Here is a 10,000-nt window from a genome sequence, read left to right on the forward strand (position 1 = left end):
TGAATCAAGTGTTTCTAGGGGCTCACGACTTCAATATTAGGTCGTTAAGTAAACACTTATAGGCAAAGCTATTTTCAGACGAGTTTTCAAATAACTTTGGGATGGTACGACTGACACTTCGCCTAAGGTAATAAAAAAACCAACATTTGACTTGATTTGCTTTCATTGTTAATTTCAGTTTTCTGTGTCCCTAATTAGTCCTTTCCTTTTCACTTTTTAATTATGAAGTGGTTATCATTGGGGAGAAAAGTCTTTGGCGGGGAAACCAAACTCACTCTCGCTGTCTCTCTCTTCCTCTCCCTCCCTCCCTTCCTCCTACTCTCTTCCTCTTCCTCCCTCCCTCCCTCCTTCCTTCACTCTCCCTCTCCCTCTCTCTCGATTGTACTCTTTGATCGTCGGTGATGACCTTTAGCAACCTAACACATACTGATTATTGTAATGATCTTTTAATCGAGATGTATTTTTTCAATACTTTTATCTTGTTTCTCACTTTCCAAGGAAATTCACGAATCTAATGTCAACGACTATCTAAATTACCTGAGAGAGAGGCACTACTTTACGCCCGATGTAATTCTTCGCAAGGTCAACGATATTCCGAAGGACCATCAAAGAGCATTAAAAGCCATCTCCTACGTGGGATGCGCCTTATCGTCTTTGGGACTCATACTAACAATCCTGACTATTGCCTTCTCAAGGTACGGCGATGTTCTATTAAACACACTCGAACCTCTTAACCTTCCTCCTTAGCTATGATTGGCCGCTGTCGGCTACGACCTCCTCCATCAACCTGATCGCACAAAACGTAGCAATAGCCCAATGACCACTTTTCATGCTATTATACCATGACATCGGGAGCTCATCAAGGGTATCCTCTATCTCCCATATTCAACCCTTTCCCGAGTAGATTTATTTATAGAACGACTCCTTTGCGACCCTTGCGAGATTCAGCAGGCCAACTGTTGCAAAAACCAAAGGGAAACATGACATGCAAATTTTCACTGGATCGAAAAATACGAAAACAAGTTTAGTTCGGCTTGAACTCTAGAATGCTAGACCTCCAGACGCTAGAGCTCTAGTAGCTCTATACTCATTAAATGACATCCCGGAGGTGGAAGACAGGCTACATGGCTCCTGGCAACGAGCCCCAGACTCGTTTATGGATGATTTCACCCCGTACACTGGGGAGATTACATCGCTCCTCCTCACACCAAAGACTAGATTCCAGTCCATTGTCAAATCACCTAGGCTCCAGAGCCTCCCTTCCACCTTAAAGAGGTTAAAAAGTACAAAGTCCACTTGAAATTCTTAATCATGTCATTGCAGTTAACCATTGGCCAGTTTACAAAACGGTAAAACCAGATCACGTCAATTTCAAGTCAAGTCATTTTGTCAATTTTCATTCACGTGTTTGGTTGACATGAAATTCAACACCATGAGTTATCATTCTCAATTCACGTAGTGCGGGAATTAAGTTGAGTTAATCTCAGTCATTAATTTAATTTAATGTCACAATTGTTTCCACAGAAAGCTTCGCCGTCTTCGCCCAAATAAGATATTAATTTGCATGAGTCTGTCACTGCTAGCAGCCATCTTACTTTTCACATTTGGTATCAATGGTGTGACAGTATCGGATTCTGTGGACCTGTGCAAGGCTCTGGCCTCGTTGTTGCATTATTTCTTATTCTCGTCTATTGTATGGATGAGTATAGAGGCATATAACCTATATCAAGACCTCGTGAAAGTGATCGATACGACACTAACTTCCCAGAAGGAGTTCATGTGCAGGGCTGGCGTATTAGGATGGAGTAAGTTCTCTAAGTTGAAACTTTAAGGACGGTGCCTACTAATTTAAAGGTATTTTTGCCCCGGTTTATGATTATGCAGGAAATGTAGATCTTAACAAGTGTTATTGAGATCCAAAAAGAAAATTGGGGGTATCCACGCATTTTTCAAAGATAATTGATGAATGATAGTTGTAAAAAGCCTTAAAGTACAAAGCAATGTATTGTGTTTTTTTCTCAAATTGAAGCTTAATTTTCCCTCAAAAATGCATAGTTACCCCTAATTTTCTTTTTGGATACCAAGAGTAGTGACTAAGATCTACTTTCTCCGGATAGGTTTAAACCGTGCAAAATCACTGTCAGTTGGTAAGCATCACCGATAGGAAACTGGAGTATCTCGAGATGCGCAGAATGTTTGCGGAATGACAATAGTAGACACTGTCCTTAACTTGTTCCCGAATTCTTCGCCAATATCACAATTGGTGTGGGTATAGCCTACGTGTAGCAGTACCCACCCCCTGAGGAAAAAGGGGAAGGAGGGAACCTCTCCAGTTTTTCCTCGGTGCGGGGTCACGTAGGTTGGTGTATGTAACAAGTTTGACCCCTTTTTTCATCTTCTTCTTCAGTCATTATTCATTCATTTATTCGTTCGTTTGTTCGTTCACTCATTCATTCACTTATTTATTAATTCGTTTTCCTAAATCGCAGTAATTCCCGCCATAATTGTGGTGATAACGATACTAGCTGAACCTGATTCATATGGATTTCATTCGATGGATAACAACAAGCAACCACTGTAAGTAACCTTGCTTTCTCTTTAGGCTCAATTCTCACTTGAAAAGATAAATATAAGATGTGCCTTGAAATTTCTTTAAAACTACAATGCTACGTTTCTGATTTTAGTGGTTAGGGCTTATCTACTCGTGCAACGAAAGCATATACCACATTTGACGTACGCATGTGTAATAGCCTCTTCCTGATTACTGTCTTTTGTTCAAGAAAAAAGTGGTAATGATCAACTTACTACTGAGTTTAATTTGCGTGATGCTTGTGATTTGCGCTAATGCTTATGGCGGATCCTCGGATCTTGAATCTGCGCATAACATGCGTAAAGGAGAACAGCTCTGGGATTGCTTCGTCGTTAATTAATGATAAATGGTAAAGTGATAAATGCGAACGGTAAGTAGGTACGCAATGTGTGCAAAGCCGTGCTTGGGAATGCAACATGTCTCATCGCTTCAGAGCGTTCAAACAAATAAAAGGTGAGGATTTCACCTAGACCTGATTCAAAAAAGATAGGGCGTTTTAAATACATGCATTCAATTTTTTTTAATGAACAATGTATCGCCTATGTGAACGTATGCGGCTGCTCACGAAGAAAATTATAACAGTAGTGTTTCTCTTGAAATTCATCAGACTTGAAATTGTAATTAAAAATACAGAAGGCATACTCTATACGCCTAATAAAGTAATTTACTGTTAAATTTTAGTGGCTGGATGAACGCCAACGCCTTTTACGGCGCTTTTTTGGCCCCAGTTCTCCTCCTTATGGCGTTCAACGTCGTCACTTTTCTTGTAGTAATGAAAGAAATCATACTTCCGTGCAACAGTGTCTGTGTTTGTTTTGCTCGGTCTCAACTGGCTGTTCGCTGGCTTGGCGGCAATCGTTGGAACACTGGTGTTTCACTATCTTTTTACAATCACGTGTTCATTTCAAGGCTTGTTCATTTTTCTGTTACATGGAATTATCAAGACGGAATTTCGAGAAGCATGGCGATGGTTTTCGTCAAGAAACCGCATGGTGGAAATGTTTCGTAGCCAAAGCCTGGTGACTGTTGGCAAGACCCTCAGTTTGTCTTCCCGTAATTTCTCATCGGTGATGCCGGCGCCAGAACATCAAATATCGCTCAGTGGGACAGCGGACAAGGACTCGGGAATCGAATCGAGATCCAAATGAACTCCATTGGGATGTCAACTTAAATATCGTTAACTGTAAATATGTTAACTGAAAGAAGATCATCGGAGCAGCCGTGTTCCGATTGCAAACTGAAGTTATCATGAACAGAGAAATAGACCGTATTCATAAATGGCGGCTAAGTAATTATTTTTTTGTCTTTATGCTAATCATCCTCACCAGCCTCGCTATCACGAACAAAATTCAAAAGAATTTTTGCTCCAAAGAGAGGCTAGTAAGGATGATTAGCACAAAGACAAAAGAATAATTTTTTGGCGGCCATTTATGAATACAGTCTATATCTAATACAAATTTCACACCAGGAAGCATGTAAAAGTAAAGGCACTTTGTGTATTGGAGAATAATAATTCATATAAACATATTAGACAGTGTTAAGGTTAAGTACTGTGCTTCCCGCCTTTGCGATTGCATGTGGGCTTTGCCAACCTTACTCGAAGGTTTTTTTCCGGGTACCCGGGTTTTATTCCTGAACAAAATGGACTCTAAGCTAATTACATCTGGCTATTGAGGGCCGCAAGTTAGAAAACTGTAAAAGGTTATTACGTTTCCTTCCTTATTAGTATCGCATCGTATCGAAGGCAACCAGTTGGCCTACGCAAAGCATAGTGGAAAAAACATGTTAAGCACCCCGGCGGACTACTAGGCCGCACCCTTCCTTCCGAGATTATATTGTTAAACAGTTTTAAATTGTATTATTCTTTGGTGTAGGTTTATAAACTACATATTAGTACAAAATATCATAATTTCCCAAAAGGCTGATATATAAAAAGCTACATTAAGCTTGAGGTTTCGCATAATTTTATGTTATCATTTTATCATGATAATCTCCACTTTACGCGAGCAAATGTGAGCTCCATGTGATAATCACGATCTGCTAAATAATAAAAGCCAGTTTTATTGCCAGTAACTCTCGTGATCGGCGGAACGTAGAATTAAATTCAATATAACGAAAACAAACCCTGCGGAAATTGAAACTGGCACTTGTTCCTCATGACAAATGGATAATGTTCAGAGAGTCTGTGAGAAAGTACTCCCGTGGGGAGTTTTGCTGAAAGCAACCAAGCCCGCCACTCCGCAGTCTAAAATTACTTCTTTGTACAACAGTCACAGTACAATTAGCACTGGCAGAAGAACATTAGCTTGAAGGGTGTAACTTGCAACTCTTTTCCTTGGAACAAAGCTGGAGATTTTAGAACACCAATGTTATGCCCAAATATGGACAAAATAAGATCGAAGCTGCACTCGCAGAGAAATGCTAGAGCTACGTTACATCCAAATAAGGAAATTTTTAAACTCCAGCTCTGAAACAGAGTTAAACGCTTCAAGGTCACGAGCTTCTGGTACTGGACAATGGCTTGAACTGTAGTTTTATAAAAGATATACGGGCAAAGTCCATGCTAAGATGACCTTTTCAAGAGGAATACCCCTCGAAATCGGACCCCTAGAAGACGTTGTTTGACACTAACCTCTAAAATAGCAAATAATGATGGCGAAATGCACAAATGCTGAGTGATGAACGAAAAAAAGAAGCAGATGATTGATATGTTGTTCGACCTTATTCGTGCCTTCTAACATGGCGGCCATGCATGACGTCAAATCATCTAATAGTCATTTTCGTTCTTAGTCATTTAAATTCAGTCGTTTGCGGCACATTGAGCTGTTAATAATATGCCGAATCTGTTAACCTGAATGGTCACAGAACATGTGATCACTCGACAATCCGCACGAACCTGTCACGTGGACAGCTTAATCACGGAGCCTTTGACTTTCTGGTGTAAGTTAATTTGACTGTTTCTTGGACGAACTCCGACCGAATCTGCATTTTAAAACAGGATGAGAAATGATTTGTTTCGTAGAAATAGTACTGCATGAAAAATAATACCAGGATTGAGGGAAATTACTACCATTTTATTTCTGTGGAAGAATACGCCATTCTTGTTGAGAGTAGACGCTTAATCTTGCCCGCGATTGTTTTTCACACGGCTTCGTAAAATTCTTCAGCTTGATTACCTGCAAAGGAAAAACGTTAAACGGATTATTAAATTCTCAACCTCGGACAATGTCGGATAATACATTTTAGTATCACCCAACTAGTGGACTAATGCAAATGCTGCATTTTGATTGGGTACGCTACTAGAGGACTATTAGTAATAGTCCTCGAGTAGCGAAAAGCGTGACGCTTTCTTTCGTTTTTTTTTCAAATTAATATATTTTCAACTTGCAGTTGCTAACTTTATTATTGCCTTTTCTGTCCGACAAGTTGGGTGATACTAAAACAATTAGACCCTTCACCCTAAGGGCCACGGGTCAATAGCCCATTCGGCTTCGCCCCCAAGGGCTACGGGTCTAATTGTTAAATAGCTTTGTCACTTGACTCACTAGATCTCGGTTATCAGCCCTTGTTAAGTTATATACCCACGTTGGACCTTCTATGGAAAATGCGTCCGGCAAATGTGTGCACGTCAAGAGCCCACGAGTAGGAGCTTGCCTCCCCCATACAAACCCTATGAGTTAACCTCTGCGCGTATCTTTCTATTTTTAGAACGCCACGAGCCCTTCGGTTTTGCACGCACTCTTCAGAATGGCCAATCAGAACAAAGTTATTGTCAAGCGAAGACAAAAATGGCAAAAACAATGTATGCAAAGCACTAACAACAAATTGTCACGAATCTTCAATTGCCAATCATGTTTTCTAACCAACCATTGAATAAAATGGGATCATTGTGAAATCTTAGCAACTGGTCGATCAAACATGCATTGTAAAATTAAAGAGTCTCTGTTTATCCGTGATTTAAGGCCAGCCTTAAATGAAAACGTTGGCAGTGAGAAACTTTATCTCTCTTATTAGCATATTTCTTGTCGTTTAATTTCGTTAGTTGTAAATCAAATTGGTTGGTTCCCAGTCCGTTTGAGAGGTATATTTGAATTTAAATTTATCAGTAACTGAATAATAATCACTACTGATGATGTATGTTGTAACATACGAAACGTTAAGTCTATAAAAAGTTACAAAGTTCAAGCAAATGTTTGTAACTGCTATTTTTGTTTTATTCTTAATGTATGCAAATTGTGCAAATTGATATAAATTGATGTAAATCTGATTCTCCCGCTAAAGGGTTAGTTCTAAAAACAGGGAGGCGACTACTCATGGGTTCCTGTGCACGTTAATTTTTTGGCTAGATTGCAGAATACCCGGCCCACCAAATTAGCATTCTCATTAGCATTCTCGTAAAATGTTAGCTTTCATTTCGCGGTTTGGTTAACTACACTTTTCACGAGATCTGTGAAGAAGAAAGCACTCGTTTGGAAGCTTGCCCTTTAACACTTTTCTTTTCATTTATCGACTTCGGGACTGCGGACCGCGTTGATAGCTTTTTTAGTAGGACATTTGGTGGGCCTGCTATTCTGCAATTGCTCCAATTTTTTTAGTGGGAGGGCTAAGCTAAATTCTTCGACAAAAACATCCATGAAATTTTATAAAGATTTATCGTATTCGTTCTTGTTGGATAGAAAATTGGTTAAAGCCTGCTCGTCTTTTCGCCCTTTTTGACTATTACCACTTTGCATCCAGAGCAAGCTCATTAAGGGTGCGTTCGATTGACCCTATTCCGGAATAAGAATACATGGGTGGAGTGATGATTTAAAGCGCGGTATGTTTGGCGTTTTGAAGCAACACGGATAATAAAGATATCTTTAAAATAGCATTCTAGCAGGTGTTTGACAATTTTAATGTGAATTTCCGTAAAACGAAGGATTTCTAACTTCTATTCCGTGTATTCCTATTTTGCAATACGGTCAATCGAACGCGCCCTAAAACTGCTATAAATTTATAGCACAAGAGAACCGTAAATTACTCTTTTCGTGCGTTTTAATTGCCGATTAACTCGAAGGTGATCATCATCACGCCTTCAATCGACTCGGCCAAAAACAGAAGAACAAAACACAGCAACAGGTTCCCTAGTAAAACAAGGAAAGCACAAGTGAATACTGCTTTTCAGGCATTTTGATTGGCTGATTCAATGACGATAAGCAACTTCTATTCACCCTCGAGCAACCAAAAAGGAATTAAATGGTTTCATGAGATATTTTTGGTAAGATCTTTTTTCCGTTTATCTTTACTGAAAAAATACTTACTTGAAATTTTCCAAGATTCACCGTTATGAACTATTCAAACATTATCTGTAGGCTTTTACTTTAATAGTTCTCAAGCCAGACTGCAACACAAATACCTTTCATGTTTGACCATAAAGCATAGTAAAAGTCATACCGGATGATATTGCATGATTTACTAATGAAGGCTTAAGCTATTTCAGTCAGTTTTAGAATCGTACAAAAAATGTTTTAGTATCTATGCCTTGATTCTCTTGATGAAATGATTGTACGTCATCATAAATCTCTTCGACTTTCTCTGCAAGGAAATTGGTTAAAATTAAAAGGCGTAAATGAACAGAGGGGTGATTGCGAAGCAAAAGTGCTTTTTGGTTAGATAATTCCGAGTTTTAAATGGTTAGGAAGCAGTGCGGCCCTGTGGTCAGGGCGGCTGCCTTGAGGTCCTGTGATCCAGGGTTCAAGACAGGTTCTGACCACTCGTTGAATTTGTTCCACGTAGTCCCTGGTTCAACTTCTCAGCTGCACTTGTAAATAGCCAACTAGCTTGCCTCCGGCCAGTTGGGGTTCTTGACAGTTGTTGTTATTGAATGTCCTATATTCTGTTGTGATTGTGTTTCATTGGCCCTGAAAAGCCCCTATGGGCAGTGGTCAATTAAGTAGGTATTGTATTGTATTGTTTATGAGTCAAAAGCATCCAAATAGAGGAGCCAGGAAAGTATGCGGTCTAGCCGTAGCTAAGATTTTCGCCCAATAACTTTTCAAGGGCATTTGCCTGTACTGCAACGCTCTCTCGTACAAAGGAAGCATTGTCTTTGGCCTTGGAGCAATAACTGCCTTTAAGCATCTGCCTGAGTGCGGTCTTTTAAAATACTTATAAATACTGTAAATTAAGTAAAAAGGCAAAATAAACAAAATGAATGAGTGAATAAATGAAGTCCGTACACGAGGCGTCAGGAGGTCAGCCTCTGGTGTTCACCTGAGTTGCAGTCAATTAGAAGTGCGCCAATATATTGAAGTATTCAAGCCTTGGATACGCAATCGTAACGCCACGGAATCCCAGAGTATTCAAACACAATCCACACGTGAGTAATCAAGAGCATTTAAGCGAGTAAACGTGAAGTATTCAAATGGAATACGTCTTTGAAGTTTGCTAACCCGGCAAGGTGCATGCAAAACGTACCCTACACCTAAAGGTTTCAAGCGTGTTCAGGGATGGAAAAGAGAAAAATTCAAGTTGAATTCGGAAAACAGGCTGGATTCAAATGGCCAGGATACTTCAATTCGTATGAGGCGTCCTCGGTAGTGCCACGGAATGTTTCGGTTTGATGCACAGATCCACAGACGGACTTTTTACGCAGGGCGTGTTGCGGAAATCCACTGAAACTGTGACAGTGCCTTGAATAAAACATAATTCACATCAAATACAATACGAGAGAACTTACCGAACGAGATACAAGAGAAAAAAACGAAGAAAAATAGCAATTTCATCGTGGCTTGAAAGACACTCCCGGTGTGGGTTATTAATTCAAGGCTTGTGTGAAGCGTGCGAACGCAGTGCATGCTGGTATTTGTTTCGAGTCAGATCTTTCGCGGCCGTGGGCGCCATTGTGAAAATGACTCGCGAACATCGAAAAAAGAGCAAACATAAAAACATCGTTGCTTCTGTGAGTCTGTCGGTGCAAAAACTCCTTTTGTCGTGTTATTGGTGTAAACGTTAACGTTTTTCCTCGGAATTAAGGGCTTGGAATGAAGGACCAAATGTATCGACTACGACCTTTTCAGCCCTGTCTCCAGCTGTTTCATTTGCAATTCATTTTCTGCTGTCTTTTAATTATGATCAAACTCGTCCTAGCCTCGTTCGATAGACCGAGGTTTTTTTTTTTTTTTTTTTTGGGGGGGGGGGGGGGGGTGGGGGGGGGAAGAGAGAGAGGGGGGAACAAATGTTAAATGTCCAATCCGAAAGAAATTTTCGATCAGGCATTAACTAAAGCATTTGAATTTTCAAAAATACCTGGCTTCACTCTGTTGTCCAAGCCGCCGGATTGCTTTTAAGCGAAAATCCGACAATTGTCTGTAATGAAAAACGAAATAAAACTCACAAAATAATATTCAGTGTGAAATCCTAGCAAATTAC

At 39.9% G+C, this 10,000-nt stretch overlaps 1 long non-coding RNA gene and 1 pseudogene across 1 annotated transcript; one reads left to right on the forward strand and one right to left on the reverse strand.

Annotated features, from left to right (window-relative positions):
- The window catches only part of LOC137986316 (adhesion G-protein coupled receptor G2-like), a 5,657-nt pseudogene extending 1,555 nt beyond the window's left edge, over positions 1-4,102 (forward strand).
- Positions 4,103-4,429: 327 nt separating this feature from the next.
- LOC137986314 (uncharacterized) lies at positions 4,430-9,403 on the reverse strand. Its single transcript, XR_011119711.1, has 3 exons — positions 9,309-9,403; positions 8,111-8,164; positions 4,430-5,766 (listed from the first exon to the last, which is right to left on the reverse strand). It is a non-coding gene; the product is annotated as an uncharacterized lncRNA (long non-coding RNA).
- Between the last annotated feature and the right edge of the window lie 597 nt (positions 9,404-10,000).

The sequence above is a fragment of the Montipora foliosa genome, unplaced genomic scaffold (genome assembly GCF_036669935.1).
Source record: "Montipora foliosa isolate CH-2021 unplaced genomic scaffold, ASM3666993v2 scaffold_184, whole genome shotgun sequence".
NCBI classification, from domain to species: domain Eukaryota; kingdom Metazoa; phylum Cnidaria; class Anthozoa; order Scleractinia; family Acroporidae; genus Montipora; species Montipora foliosa.